The sequence below is a fragment of the Mustela nivalis genome (assembly GCF_964662115.1).
Source record: "Mustela nivalis genome assembly, chromosome: 7".
NCBI lineage: Eukaryota > Metazoa > Chordata > Mammalia > Carnivora > Mustelidae > Mustela > Mustela nivalis.
In genome coordinates this window covers 41,147,288-41,163,604 of record NC_139026.1, presented here as the reverse complement: position 1 = coordinate 41,163,604, position 16,317 = coordinate 41,147,288, and the positions used below count along the sequence as shown (strand labels likewise).

General features: G+C 38.0%; 2 protein-coding genes and 1 pseudogene across 3 annotated transcripts in view; 1 reads left to right on the top strand and 2 right to left on the bottom strand.

Annotated features, from left to right (window-relative positions):
- OSBPL8 (oxysterol binding protein like 8) overlaps positions 1-1,221 on the bottom strand; it is a 160,399-nt gene extending 159,178 nt beyond the window's left edge. Inside the window, exon 1 of the mRNA XM_082740377.1 lies at positions 1,135-1,221. The gene's annotated coding sequence lies outside the window, so the exon portion shown is untranslated. The remainder of the gene's footprint in view (positions 1-1,134) is intronic.
- On the top strand, positions 2-9,480 carry LOC309869390 (RNA-binding protein EWS pseudogene; annotated as a pseudogene). The gene is made up of 3 exons (XR_014316490.1): positions 2-87; positions 2,251-2,394; positions 6,831-9,480. The product of XR_014316490.1 is annotated as an RNA-binding protein EWS pseudogene (transcript).
- A 3,495-nt stretch (positions 9,481-12,975) lies between these two features.
- LOC309869392 (uncharacterized protein) overlaps positions 12,976-16,317 on the bottom strand; it is a gene marked incomplete at its 5' end in the record, with an annotated part of 161,912 nt that continues 158,570 nt past the window's right edge. The window contains one exon of the transcript XR_014314149.1: positions 12,976-13,571. The remainder of the gene's footprint in view (positions 13,572-16,317) is intronic.

Here is a 16,317-nt window from a genome sequence, read left to right as displayed (position 1 = left end):
GCTCGCGCGCTCCAGCCACCCCCCCCTTCCCGTCACGTGACAGGGTGCGGAGGCGGCCGCAGAGACGCCTCTCCTGCGGGCTAGGCGGTGAGTCGCGCGGGAACAACTGTCAACACCTTGTTCTGCCAGAGTCTTATCGCCTCCGAATTGCCTCCGCGTACCCGAAGGAGGCTTCGGAATGCGAGACCACCGCCTTCCGCCCCACGCCTGTAACCTGCCGAGGCGGGGCCTTGTGGACCGGTCTTACAGGGCCCTGTCTAATCTGAGGAGACTGCACAGTGCAGGTTCCTGGTGAGGGCTTAGGACCCCACGCCCACTCGGAGGCGTGAGGGTGACGCCCGCCGCCTCAGCCCTGGCTTGGCTGAAGTTTTAGCCAAACAAAGGAAAAAAGAAGGCATCGTGGTGTCTGGGTGAAAAAGTAACTAATTCTTCCGATTTCTAGTAGCACGTTAATTTGTGGCATTTAATTTACTGTTTTCCTCGTTAGAGGTTTTTATTTTTGAGGAAAGGATGGTGCGTTTCAATCACGCTGGGATGAAAATAGCCTAGCAAACTTATTTTTGTTCCTCATCAGGTTCAGCATCCTTCGTGCCAGTTTCGCCGTCATTAAGTCTTACACTGTGTTAGGTTGGTGGCAGTTTAAGCAGATACGCAGGATTTGGGCAATTTGTTCCATTTTTAAAATAAAGACTAATCCTCCCCATCCTCCAAGTACCTTAACTTTTGGGCATACCTTTTGCCTCCCTTTTAAACCATGGCCCAAGGACCTCTCTCCCCCAGCCGTCAGCCCTGGTGAGGAGGAGAGAAGAGTATGCTGGACACCGGAGGAGAAGCAACAATACAGAAATGAGGGGGGTAGAAAAGCAAAAGATCATAATCAAACCCTGGGAACAATGAAAGCACGTGAGAAAGCTTTCTCCGTTTGCAAGTCATTTTTACTTTTGGCCCAGAACTAAGGGGTTTTTGCTTAAGCAAAAAGTCTTACGCCCTCATTACATTTTCTTAATATGACATCAAAAAGCTTTCTGATCAGCTGGATACTTTGAAATGAATAAGCAATAGAGTTTGGCCTGTTTAAATCGTTATGATTAATGTATTTTATGGATACACTAAGAAACAGACTTTAAGACTCACCATTAGTTCGTGTTACTCAAGATAGAAAAACACTGCCAATTAAACTATGCCATGCCACTGATATTTTTAGGACACATCCTGAGTTCAGAGATTGTTAAAATGTGAAAAACAATGAGTCTTAGAATCTGTGAGACTGGTAATGAGCTGGTGTTCTTCATTCTGTAGAATGAAGAAAAGATTCTACAGGTTCTGTTCTGAACTCTTGAGATAATTGTAGTTCCAATAAATATGAGAGACATTTATTATTCTGTGAAGGACACTTTCAGCAAAGCAAGTAACTTTGGAGCTTGTCAGTAAATTGAAACCTGTCTCCTATTTTCTGGAGAAATATTTTTTATACAGACTCAAAAATTAATTTTATTTTGTAATAAAATAAGCTAGAATGGAAGAGAATATAAAGACCAGACTACATACTTAGTGTGGACAAGAAATTGCTTTGTGAAATTTTTGTTTCATTTGTGGGGAAGGACAAGAGTGTGTACTATATTGTGATTTAAATTGTTTCTTATTGTGAGTTGCAGTCAAATAGATTTGAAAAAGAATGTTCTTAGAGCACAAATAACACACAAAATATACACTCTGGGCTCTGTCTCTCTGGTACTTTTCCTTTACTTTGGGAACTAAAACTAAAGATTAGAAAGAGAAGACAGGGTGCCTGGGTGGCTCAGTGGGTTAAGTTGCTGCCTTTGGCTCAGGTCATGATCTCAGGATCCTGGGATCAAGTCCCACATCAGGCTCTCTGCTCAGCAGGGAGCCTGCTTCTCTCTCTCTCTCTCTCTCTTTCTCTCGCTGCCTGCCTCTCTGCCTACTTGTGTTCTCTGTCTGTCAAATAAATAAATAAAATCATTAAAAAAAAAAAAAAGAAAGAGAAGGCAAATTACCTTGACAGTCCTCTCCTGCCTCAGGCCCAAATTTCTTACACAGGCAGTGGAAAATAAATGACCTTTTCCTGAAAAAGGAAGCACCCTTCTGAAAGCAAGGTGGCCTAGGTTATAGACTTTGCTAGTTAGACGTTTGGCTAGATGAATTACTCTCTGCATTTCAAATTCTGATAAAAGTAGGAAGTTGGACTATATGCTGTTTAACCAATGTTATTCAACCTTTTTTTTTTTTCAGTGATGATATTCACATTTGAAATAAATAGCCATTGTATACTCAGGACAGTGCAAATTCTTGTCAGACTAGTTATAACTCCTATCAACCACACTAAAAAAAAATCAGAATGCAAGTTCATGAAACTAAAGATATGGAACAACAAATGTAAGTATATCTTTTGCAGTTGTCTGTATTTTAACTGTTGCTAATAATAATTGCTTGCCATGAATGATGATTTTGACATACCTCACAACTGATTGCAACAAAATGATGTATCAATATATTCAAATTCAGAAAGATATACTTTTCAGATCCTTTCAAATCTAATATTCTATGATTGCAGGAAATGATCAATCTAGCATTTGTGATATAATCACAACATAAACAGAAACTGTAAAATATGTGATCCTGCACTATAATTGAGAAATACCCTGTAACTCATTTGCTATGTTGAGATACCCTACAAGTTTTCTACTCTTAAAATAATTTTTAAGAATAACATTTTTGAGGGGAGCCTGGGTGGCTCAGTGGGTTAAAGCCTCTGCCTTCCGCTCAGGTCATGATCCTAGGATCCTGGGATCAAGCCCCACATCAAGCCCCGTATCGCATCATCAGGGTCTCTGCTCAGCAGGGAGCCTGCTTCCACCTCTTTCTCTCTGCCTGCCTCTCTGCCTATGTGTGATCTCTGCCTGTCAAATAAATAAATAAAATATTTGAAAAAAAGAATAACATTTTTGAACAAAACTTTTTATTAAAACTATCCACTTTTATTATAACTACCCAATTTTAACTCCAATGAGAATTAATCTCTTATTGCCCAGTGTTTAATTAATTATACATTTCTGAGAATGAGAAGTTCTTTTTCCAAATCAGTTAAAGCACTGACAGGCATGATAATAGAATATGTATGAACCCTGACCTAAAATGAGAACAATTGGCTTGAGGTTGTTTTTTGTTTTACCTTTAGCCTTTCAATTTAGATATCTGTGTTGCCAAAAATTGCTGATGAGGATTTTCTATTAAAATGCTCATTTTCTCAAAGAAGATTAAGAGTAACCTTAAACATGAATAAGGTATTGAACACAATAAGATTGTGGTAGATTATATTATTACCCTTGGCCCTGTAACTTGCTCTAGCCAGTGGTTTATAAACAGATGTAATACATGCTAACTACTTTAAATTTTAGTGCAACATTCAGGTCAATCTCTTAGTCTCATGCTGCGTGCCATGAGAAAGGCATTTTTCAAATAGGCTATCAGAATGAGAGAATACACGGAGCAGACCTGCAATTTACCTTTACCCTGGAGCAATACAGTAGCAGCTGACTTGCTGCTACTAATATGAAATAAGAATAAATAATAAATATTTATTACAGAGATTTTGAATTTATTATGTAGTATAATCTCACAAATCAGGTTAAGTACATGTAAACTAACAGATTAGTGGTTCAAAGGCTAAAATGTACTATAGAACAATATTACTCTTCTATTTAGTAAAATAAAGTAATAGACACTTACAAAATAGTCACCTAGATATTTGGTAAGCACCCAACTAAAAATTTATATTAAAAAGTAGTCTATGGGTCAGGCCAGGTAGAGGTATTCAATCAGTGGGGGCGCATACTGTCTCCTAGCTGCCAAGGAGTATGGGCCCCACCCTTTGGGCACATTTTGGGCACCAATTCTGAACTAGGTGATGGGTTGGTTCAAATGTCTACTAGGGTAAATTGTAATTCGCTTAGCATCACTGTGGAGTTTCCTGTGTTTGTTACAATCTCACTGGCCACCTGTGTGTGGCCAGGCCCCACCGCATGGCCTTTGCTCTATAAAGGTTAGTCTGGAAACAGGGAGGGGTCGTCCTCTCTGTAGGGGCGGCCCCCACCAGTCTATTTGACGGTCAGTCTGATTCCTGCTGCTTGGTGCGAAATAAAGCTTTGCTTGACCTTAAAAAAAAAAAAAGTAGTCTATTTATAATATCTGAAGATTTGCTTACAAAATATTTATGTATCGATGCGGGTCTCGATCCTAGATCGTGACTTGAGCTGAAGCCAAGAGTTGGGTGCTTAACCAACCAAGCCATCCAGGCACCCCGAGCAGCTCACATTTTAAAAAATAACAAGCACAGAAGAAAATGAGACCCCATTGGTAAGAAACAGTGAACATAGCAAAAACATATTCAAAAGGGCTTTAGATACTGAAATTACACATAGACTGTAAAATAACTATATAAAATACAAATAAAAGACAACCTTGAAAATATGTACAGAGAACAAGAGAGTACAAAGAATAACTAAAGATGTTTTTTTGTAAAATAGAATTTAAAAAATTAAAATATATAAATTATTAAAATTTAAAACTCAGTAGACATGTTTAATAGTCTATTTGACATAGTAGAAGTAAAATTTAGTGAACTGGGAGATAGAGATGAAGAAATTGGCCAAATGTAATAGAAAAAAGAAAAATAAATGAAAAATGCTAAAGAGACTTTAAGTGACATGGAAGACATTGTGAGAAAGTCTGAAATAAATCAGTACTCCAAAAGAATAGGAAATAGGAAAGAGAAAATATGGCAAAGCAGTACCTGTTAAGATAATGGTTGAAAACTTCCCAGAACTGATAAAAGAAAGACTCTAACCCACAGACTTAGGAAATCCCCAGTAAGTTAAAGAATAATAAATCTACCACTTATATATATGATAGTAAACTGTAAAACACCAGAAACAAAAAAAGGAAACCTTAAAAGTAGAAGGTAAAAAAAAATAGATTATCCTCAAAATATCTGGTAATTGGCTTTCCTCAAGAGAATCAGAAGACAGTGAAAAAATGTCTTCAGTGGGCTAGGAAAATGACTGTCAGCCTAGAATTCAATGCCCACTGAAGAGATCTTTAAGAATGAAGCCAAAATGAAGGCATTTTTCCAGGCAAGCAAAAACAGTTTGCTGCTAATATTGATTCTCACAAATAGAATGTCTAAAGAAATTTCTTTCTACAGAAAAAAATGAAATCATCCCAATTAAAAGGTCTGATAGTTAAGACTAAAGGAATAGCACTGAAAGCGTTAAATATTTGCATGAATCTAAAAACCATTGACTACACAAACCAGAATTGTTAAAAATATTTAATAATATTTTAAAAAGAAAAAATAGCAATCAATCATATTCCTAGCATCAGAATAAATCCAATCAGATTCTTACTTTACACCTACTATTAAACAGACCTCATCAGACCAAGTATTTTATCCATTTGTATTATTTTCATCTGGTATATGCCCTTAAAAGCAAAAATACTAAACATTTCCTTTTTTTTTTCCTCTTTTCTGGTCCATTTAGCCAAGACTATGTTAATGTTTTAGTGGTATTCTCTTTTAAATAACTCTCCTGATGTAGCATTTTAAATATTTTTCTTCATGACATTTTTATTTCAAATTTGCCTAATGTACCAGTGAGGATGATTTATTAATAATCAGATTAAGAAATTAACACATATTTAGGAGATCACGATTTAGAGTAATAAAAAACAGAATTACATACTATTTTTCAAATAACTATGAAGCATTAATGAGTCCCACCATAGAAGTCTAAAAATGAAAGTTCATCATAACAAATTATATAATTATGTATTCACAGGTTAAGAACAATTAACTCTTATTGAAAAGCTCTGCCTACTCTTTCCACCCACATTGCCTTTTCAATGTGCATGCTATGACTTTTTAACACCATCTCTGGATATAGTTAGAAATCTATGCTCAGAATTTAAAGATTGACTCCTGAGTTTTAATTAAGCTCAGAGGGCATCCTGAACTCCAAATAAATTTTTATAAAGGAAGAAGAACCCATTTATTTCTGATATCTACCTAGCCTACATATTCCCAGTTGTAAATATGTTCTTCATTTCAATTTCAAGAGAGTGTATAAAAAGCTATTTATCATAGATATGTAAACATGTAAAGCATAGGACACATAATTCCTTAAATTTCTGAAGTTGTGGTAACTACAATGCAAAGAAATTATATCCTCATTTTTTTTAACCAAAGCTTTACTCTTTCTTTTCCTCAGCCACATAAGATTATTAGAAACATATTTACTTTTATAATACTTTCCTGAGAAAACCAAATCATAATTTCACTGCACAATGTCCAAATGACTTTCATTACTTCATATTTTTTAACATATAAGAGATTATAAATTGTTAGAATAGATTATTCTGGTTAGCTTTCTCATACCTGTGTTTATACATCCATAAACTTTCTGATAGTTCACAAGTAATTTATATAAACCAGACTGTACATTAATTCTTTCAACTTAATAAGTTACTGGTTTTTACTGTGTCCAAGGCTCATCCTATTTACAAAAAAATTATTCAAGTATCTGTAGTTTACTTCACCTCTTTTCTGAAATGAATAGGAAGCTAGCAAGAGGCCTCACTCTACAGTGTTTCAAAACTGCCATTTGTGCTCTTCTCTCCTAGTAATAAAGGTGCCATAGGTACAACATTATCAGGTAGTAGCCATCTACCCACCTCTCCCAACAAGGACAGGAGCTACCTAAATGACTTTTGTCAAATCTCCTACTAATTATTTATTATCTTTCTTATTCTTCCAGAACACTGGTGCCCAGAGGTGAGAAGGTGAAGAAAGAAGGCACCTTCCTTATATTCCAGTAATGTTTGTCCAAAGCATTCGTGTCCAGTTCATCCCTTGGTTCTAGGCCCTGTTGATATTTTCCCATAGTTGTTCTCAGTCAGTTCCTATGGGAGCCTAACTTACTGGTATTATATGCACAGACAGCTGAGACCAGATTCCCAATCCCATTCCCCAGCTGTTTCCTTTTATCCCTAATGCCTATAACACCCTCCTGCAACGGAATGGAGTTAGAATACATCTATTTTTTATTTTATTTTTAAATATCAGCTCCTTTCCAGAGATGGCCAAACACTTTGCCCCTTGTGGTCTTTGACTTTCTTTTGCTGTCAGCCAAGTGTCTTGGATCTAACATTGTTTGCCTCCCAGCCTCCCTTTCTGAAATTTTTAGAAAAACAGTACACCCTATGAATACATTGCTATAAACTAAGAACATGAAAAATACTAGAAGGAAATTACCTTCATGCAATAAATAAAGGCAAGGAAATAAGGGGCACTATTATTATTAAAGTAGATTCATCAATGAGAAGGAAGGAGAGAAAATGGTGTCTACGGATTACAGCATGTGTAGTCAAGCTGCAGCCCACTCAAGGATATGCACAGACCACCCAGGCGTATGGGCAGCAAAGTTATGGAACCTGTGGACAACCCACAGATTTCAGCTTTACCCAAGCTCAGATCACTGCAACCTGTGGGCAGACCACCTATGCAACTTCTTATGGAACAGCCTCCTCCTCGTTACACTACTCCAGCTGCCTCCCAGGCATACAGTCTGCACTGTATGGCACTGGTGTTTATGATACCCACTGCTATCGTCACTACCATCCAGGCCTTCTGTGCACCTCAGTCTGCATATGGCACTCAGCCTGCTTACCCAGTCTACAGGCAGCAGCCAACAGCCACTGAACCTGTAAAACCACAGGATGGTAACAATCTGCTGAGACTAGTCAATCTCAGTTTAGCACCAGAGGTTACAATGAGCCCAGACTATGATATGGACAGAATAACTATAGTTACCCCAGGTACCTAGGAGCTACCCCATGCAGCCAGTCAGCACCACCATCTTCTCCTACCAGCTATTCCTCTGCACAGCTAGCTAGGTATAATCAGAATAGTTACTCTTGGCAGAACACCTATGGGCAGCCCACCAGCTGTGGACAGCAGAGTAGCTATGGTCAACAAAGCCGCTATGGGCAGCAGCTGTCCACTAGTTATCCCTGCCAAACTTGATCCTAAAGCCAGACTCCCCAAGTCAATATAGCCAACAGAGCGGCAGCTACAGGCAGTAGAGTTCATTCCAACAGGACCACCCCAGTAGCATGGGTGTTTATGGAGTTCCAGGAGTCTGGAGGACTTTCCAGACAGGAGAGAATGGAACATGAGTGGGCCTGATAACTGGGGCAGTGAAAGAGGGGTATTTGATCAGTGGGAGCATGAGCAGAAATGGGCAGGGAGGAAGATGCAGAGCAATGGGTGCTGGAGAGCAAGGTGGCTTCATGGTCAAAAGGACCAGATCTTGATCTAGGCCCACCTGTGGCTCTAGATGAAGACTCTGGCAATGTACAATTTAAGCTTAAATGACAATGTGATTCTAGGTGATCTGGCAGACTTCATTAAGCAGTGTGAAGTTGTTAAGATAAACAAGAGAACTAGACAACCCATGATCCATATCTACTTGGACAAGGAAACAGGAAAGCCCAAAGGTGGTGCTACAGTGTCCTATGAAAGACCCACCAGCTGTTAAGGTTGCCATGGAGTGGTTTGATGGGAAAGATTTTCAAGGGAGCAAACTTAAGGTTTCTCTTGCTAAGAAGCAGCCTCCGATGAACAGCATTCCTGGTAGTATGCCTCCCCGTGAGGGCAGAAGGATGCCAAAGTCACGCTATGGAGGTCCAGATGGTCCATGAGGGCCTGGGGGTCCCATGGGTCACATGAGAGACCGAGGAGGAGATAGAAGTAGCTTTCCCCCAAGAGGGTCCCAGAGTTTCCAAGGGAACCCATCTGGAGGAGGAAACATCCAGCACAGAGCTGGAGACTGGCAGTGTCCCAATCCAGGGTATGGAAGCCAGAACTTTGCCTGGAGAACAGAATGAACCATTCTAAGGTCCTAGAGCCTGAAGGCTTCCTTCCACCACCCCTCCCACCACTGCGTGGTGACTGTGGCAGGGGCAGTCCTGGTGGCAGGCAGGGAGGAAGAAGTGGCCTCATGAGCTATGGTGGTCAGGGTGGGATGTTCAGAAATGGTCATGGTGGAGAAAGAGGTGGCTTTCTGGTGGCTGTGGCATGGACAGAGGTGACATTGGTGAAGGAAGATGGGGTAACTCTAATGGGTCCCCTGAACCTTTGATGGAACAGATGGGAAGAAGATGACGTGGGGGTGAAAGACCTGGAAAAATGAAAAAGGTGAGCACCATCAGGAACACAGAGACCAAACCTACTAGATGCAGAGACCCTGAAGAGCTTCACTGACTACAGATATATTTTTAAACCATAACATGTTTTAAATTTATAATTCCATATTTATAATGTTGGCCACAACATTATGATTATTCCTTGTCTGTACTGTCGTATTTTTCACCATTTGTGAGGAAACATTAAAACAACTTAAATGGTAGTGTGCTGTTTTTTTCCTTCTTTTAAAGATTGTTTTTTAGGGGTGCCTGGGTGGCGTAGTCATTAAGCATCTGCCTTTGGCTCAGGTCATGATCCCAGGACCCTGGGATTGAGCCCAGCATTAGGCTCCTGCTCAGAGGGAGGCCTGTTTCTCCTTCTCTTTGTTTCCCTGCTTGTGTTCCCTTTCTGCTATGTTTCTCTCTGTTAAATAAATAAATAAAATCTTTAAATAAATAAATAAAGGTGGTTGTTTAAACTGAGACTAAATAATGGAAACCCCTTGTGAACATGCTCAGTATTATTGTGGAGAACCAAGAGGGGCCTCTAATTGTAACAGTGTTCATGGTTGTGATGTTCTATTTTTATTTAATAAAATTACAAATGTTTATTAAAAAAATAGACTCATCAGACATATCAACCGAATGCAGTATGTGGACCTCTTTTAGATTGTTTCAAATCACTTTTATAAAAGGCACTATTGAGACAATCAGGGAGATATTAATACTTGTTGGATATTACATGATATCAAGGAATTATTATTAATCATCTTAGGCATAATAATATGTGGTTATGTTTTTTTAAATGTCTCATTTCTTAGAGGTACATACTGTATAATTGGGCCCCTACTTTAAAGGAAAAAAAACCCACGTTCAAATTATGTCACTTTCTTTTCTCTATCTGTAGGTCAAATCCATGGGAATGTACTCTACAATTACTACTTGTTATTTTCTACCCTTAAGATAGTAATCATTTCCTCTTTATCATTTCTATTTTTTAAGATTTTATTTATTTGAGAGAGAAAGAGAAAGATCATGAGCAGGGAGAGGGAGAAACAGACTCCCTGCCAAGCAGGGAGCCCCATGCAGGGCTCAATCCCAGGATCCCAAGATCACAACCTAAGCTGAAGACTTAGCTGACTGAGCCACCCAGGTTCCCCACGTCTATGACTATTTTTTGGTAAAAGTATTCAAATCAAAAGCAACTCATGCTATCCATTATTTGCTCCAAACCTCTATTAAACCACTGTGAAAGGCCAAATATCTCATGACCTATGGTAAATAAATCTGATTAAGCACATTAACATGTTCAAATTTATATAAAGCATTCTGCAAATACAGATTACTCTAGAGATGCTAAGAAGCAGATGTACTGATCTCCTTGGCATTCACATGATTCAGCTACAAATAGAATTTGAACACATTCCAAATGCACAACTGTCAAATTCATAAAAAGTAGCAAAAAAAGTCAAGTGAAAGTTTAGGCTTTGGCTTGATTAGCACTGACTGTTTTCTGGAAAAAAAATAGTTGAAACTATTCTGTTAATGTTTTATTTCTTCAGTGCTAATATTTGACAAAAACTAAGTACTTTCATTTTATGCAGAGATGTTCCCATTAGGTTAGCAGTGATAATCCAGAAACTGTTATGAGTTAGTATTACTATTAAGTTGGTAGAAAATCTTGAAATCAATTTAATCAAAGAGGTGCCTGGGTGGCTCAGTTAGTTAAGCAGCTGATTCTTGATTTCAACTCAGGCCATGATCTCAGGGTCCTGAGATCAAGCCCCACATTGGGCTCTGTGCTCAGAGGGGAGTCTGCTTGAGGATTCTCTCTCTCCTTCTGCCCCTCTCTCATGCACACACTCTTTCTCTCTTTAAAATAAATAAGTCTTGGGATACTTGGTTGGCTCAGTTGATTAAGCATCTGTCTTCATTATTCCAAGGTCGTGGGATCAAGTCCCACATCGGGCTTCTTGCTCAGCGCAGAGCTGGGCTCTCCATCTACCTGCTGCTTCCCCTGCTTGTGCTCTGACAAATAAAATCTTTAAAAATAAATAAATCGTTCTAAAAAATAAATTTAATCAATATTACAAAGTTCATCAATATAAACTTGACTCACTGAAGTAGTATAGTGCAGTGGGGTTGAACTCCAATTCTAACATCAGATAAATAATGCTAACCCCATCATATACTGGCTGTAAGACCTCACCAAGACTTTCCTCATATGTAAGAGGAGTAAAAAAATTTTTTTAAATTTTACAGTGTTGTGATAAGGAAGAACTCAAGAAACATTAACTGTTATGATTACTCTTTGGGGAATATGATATACAATATTACTAACTGTATTTTCACTTTTCTCAGTTGTGAAAAAAATATTACAAATAGACAATACTCTATCAACCTTCCATTGATACCAAAACTTTGTGGCAACTGGCCTAATTCTGAGAATTATAGAAGATACATAGATGGGCATAACCTCAGGCCATGGAAGCAGATTTATTTAAGAATCTCAAACACCCCTGTTCAAGTATCAGGTCTCACATGTGATGTGAGAATGAAAGCTATTTCTTCGGCAACCAGGAAATGGACTCAATTTGAGAGTTGTACTTTCTGTTCAAATAAGACTTCAAACAGACTTCAGAGTGTTGCAATACATGAAGTCAACACTCTAAGCCAGTCCTCTCTTGCCAAACTTATTTCTTAAGTACAATGAATCATAGTAAAACAAAATTTATCTCTAAGCACAATGCAGTAATGCATACGTCTCCTTATTCTCCTGCTCTTGCAACGTTACTTAACAATCCAGAACACCTTATTTATAATAGTCAATAGATATAAAAATGACCTTTTGAAATATTTGAGAGATATTAGATGTAAAGATTTGGTAGATTCAAGTTAAACTTTTGAGCTAGAATAATTATAGGTAATTTAGTATATTTTGTATAGTATCTTTCATGTTATTCAATTAATGTTCAATTAGTAATGCTTAGACTGATATTGAAATAATGATATGGCAGTCTCATCCCTACATTATAAACTCATGACTAGGAAGTTATTTGTATGGCATTACTTTGATACCATGCATATGCTTAGTTTCTCTTCAAACAAACCTCGTGTTTTAACACGTTGAAAAGCCTTGTACGAGTCAATAATTTCAATAAGAATTGCAAGATAAAAAAAAGAAAAGAATTGCAAGATAATTTTTTTTTTTTCTTTTCCAAAGACCCTATTTATCCATTTGACAGACAGAGACCACAAGCAGGCAGAGAGGCAGGGAGAGAGAGAGGGAAGCAGGCTCCCTGCTGAGCAGAGAGCCCAATGTGGGGCCCTATCCCAGGACCCCGGGACCATGACCTGAGCTGAAGGCAGAGGCCCCAACCCACTGAGACACCCAGGCGCCCCTGCAAGATAATTTTAATATCATCATGCATTCTATATTCTGGCTTTTTTCTTTCCCAGCAAAATAGAGGTTGACTTTATACCTAGAACTATTTGGTTACCTTAAAATATAGTTCATACAGGAAAGGAAAAACAAATATTCCTTAGTTTTAGTTAGTTATTTTCGGAATAAAGATAATTTGGTGACTAATGGGGAAATCTGCATTTGGGTTTTAGATAAGATGAAAATTCATTGACTAGGAAAGGTAGAGATTATTAATTTTAAAAAAGTAAGGTTGTAAAACTGCACACCAGGTATGAAACCATTTGGGTTAAAAATATATATATTTATATGCATATATAGAGATAAGTAAAGGTATGGAAAGATATACAATAAGTTGTTAACAATGGTAATAGATTGGAAATATGGTTTTTATTTTTCTATTTTACCTATATATAATTTCCAACTTTCTACCGTGTGTACTACTTTCATAGTAACAGAAGTTTTTGTTTTGTTTTTTTTTTTAAATGAAAATCACTATTTCCTACTGGGCCTACGTATAGCTTTTGAGTCATCATCAACATAAGACTGTAAACATTTCAGCATGAGGAACTTCCAGGGAACCAACATAGCTGGTTACTTCTTTAAAGCGTCTCCGCTTGCAGATTTCCATTGCCTTTGCATCTTACCCACGGTTTGTAGGCTGCCTCAGCACTAGATCCATGTAGTCTTCACACTGTAGCAGTTGTCATGAGTTGGCAGCTTGTTTGGCCTTGGGCAGAAACGTACTTCTTTACAGCTTTTATGTTATCATATTTTCTTCTTACCTTTCTGACTTTTCCTCATGTTCTACAAGTTTATCTTTCCCTCATTTTATTTATTACTCCAAAATTTCATACTCAGCCCTCTTCTCTTTTCACTTTACATCTTCCTCCTAGAAAAGAGAGGAGAAAATTGATCTTGTGTTCTCATTCTTTTTGATCTAATGTGTATCTCTAGCCAAGTCCTCTTTTCCTGAGCAACAAAATCATATTTATAATCAGTAATTATTATACTCTCTAGTTAGACATTTACATATTTATAAATTATTATATTTACATATTTAGGTGCTCCCCTGCCTGACTGTTAAAATAGGAATATGCTACTTTCAGAACTTTAGGGAAGAGTATCTTCCATTTTTATTTCTGCCACCTTCCCTAAGAAGAAAGAGTTATTTTACATAATTGGTGATTTAAGGAAGAAAATAAGACCCAGCCCCTTTCTTGCCATGTTTTTCAAACCTACCTACCCACAACAGATTATATTCTGTTTTTTTCTCATTATGCATAATAATCTAAACACACATAGATCAGAGCTTAGGCTTGCTTTCTAGAGGAAGGTCTGAGTCCTAACCCTCATTTTTTCTATGGTTGACCTCACTGGGTATGGAAAGCAGTGATTCTGCTCAAGTTTATCTGTCCTGTAGACCCAATTTTTCCTTTTATTATGCCATTTCCCATTTGAACTTGAGGAGGAGTATTGAAAAGCCTGGTTGTGGCTATACCTTGAAGTCATATTGTCCAAACATTTTTATCAGAAAGGTGGTGGTTTTTCATCTTTCTCTATCTGGCTCCCTATTTATTGGTTCTGAATTCAGAAGAGAGTTAAGATAAATGAGCAGCTGTCACTGCCCGAGCTCCATTATGGCTAGGACAACTCTATCCAAAAGTAATTGTTTTATGAGAACCTAGATCTGATTAAAAGGACTGGAAAATGAAATCTTACCAATCTAACAAGGGAATAAATGATCCTAGAATAAAACGATAGCAAGTATCAGAGAATCAGCAAAATAAGAATTTTTTCATTTATTCCTGAATGCCTACTGTGTGTTAGGCATTGTTTCAAAAATTTGAAGAGTTAGAATACTTTAAACAAAAGTTACTTGGTACTCTATGGGGCACCTGGGTGGCTTAATTGGTTAAGTCTCCAGCTTTGGGGTTTAGCTTAGGTTGTGATCTCATGGGTTCTGAAACTGAGCCCTGCTTTGTCAGGCTATGGGAGTCTACTTGATGATTCTCTCCCTCTGCCCCTCCCCCCACTTGGATGCTAGCTCACTTGCTCACACTTCCTCCCAATAAATAAATAAATAAGTTACCTGGTACTCTAATTTGACAGAATTTTGAATCATTATAATAATCAACAACAAAGCAGTGCCTTATATTCAAAGCTAATATGACTGATTCAATATAATCCAATATATTGAATTCAATATAACATTCAAGTGCTATTATTTATCAAACAAGCGATTCCCATACCATATCTGATTGAATCATCAAAACAATTCTCTGAGGCAGAACAGAATAGTCTAGGTTATGCTGCAGTTGAAAAAAAAAAGTCAATGATTTAACTGAACAAAGATTTATTTCTTATTCTAAAATGTTGGCTCTGGCTGCAGGGAACTGTCTTCCATACAATGGTATGATAATCTAGGCTCTTTCAACCTTGTGGTGTCACCATCTTAATATGATTCCTTTTACATGATTGCCCCAGTAGGAGAAGGGCTGGGGAATTTCATATTGGCTTTTCATGGTTTCATCCAGAAATGGATACATGTCAGTTCCACAGTATTTCATTGCCAGACCAAGTCACATGGATCCATCTAGCTGCTGGGGTGCTGAGAAAGAACAGTCAATCCACTGAGTGCCCAGAAGAGGAAGAGAACTGAGTATTGATTAATACAAAAAATGTGTACCACAAATAGTCATTATTACTGCTCTTTTTGTATAGGTGAGGAAATGGAGGATTAGCAAAGTTAAGTAACTCATCTAAGGGTACATAGAAAGTAAGCAGAAAGAGCACTATGTGAACCTAGATCATCTGACCCCAGAGTTCATGCTTAACCTCTATCCCATAGTACTTCCCAACTCCACAGTGGAACCCTAGCAGAGCCACCACTAGAGATACGTAATTCCATTTATGTAAATTCAGTTCAATTCAGTCCACATAAGTTTACTGAATGCTCTTGTTGTGAGAGTCATTGCACTTGCATCTGAAAGAAGGTTGGTTCTGTTTCTATGAAGAACCATGACTAATATAACAACCTTAAAGTTAGTCTCTATAAAAGAAGGTTAGGAAATGATACTTTATTAAGTTTTAAGTTAAAGATGAGATCTTATGCAATTCTTAATTACTTTGATCTTAGAACGTCAAGTGCAGTAGAAGAATCCTAAAATTATCAGAAATTAACCAGTCAATGTTTGTTGTATTTTCTGTAACATAAAGTTTTAAAAAAAACCTCATTGGTTAGGAGTGCCTGGGTGGCTCAGTGAGTTAAGCCTCTGCCTTCAGTTAGGTCATGATCCCAGGGTCCTGGGATCAAGCCCCGCATCGGGCTCTCTGCTCAGCAGAGAGCCTGCTTCCCCCACTCTCTCTCTCTGCCTGCCTCTCCGCCTACTTGTGATATCCATCTGTCAAATAAATAAATAAAATCTTTATAAATAACCTCATTGGTTATTTTTTTTTTAAAGATTTTATTTATTTATTTGACAGAGAGAAATCACAAGTAGGCAGAGAGAGAGAGAGAGAGAGAGAGGAGGAAGCAGGCTCCCTGCTGAGCAGAGAGCCCGATGCAGGACTCGATCCCAGGACCCTGAGATCATGACCTGAGCCGAAGGCAGCGGCTTAACCACTGAGCCACCCAG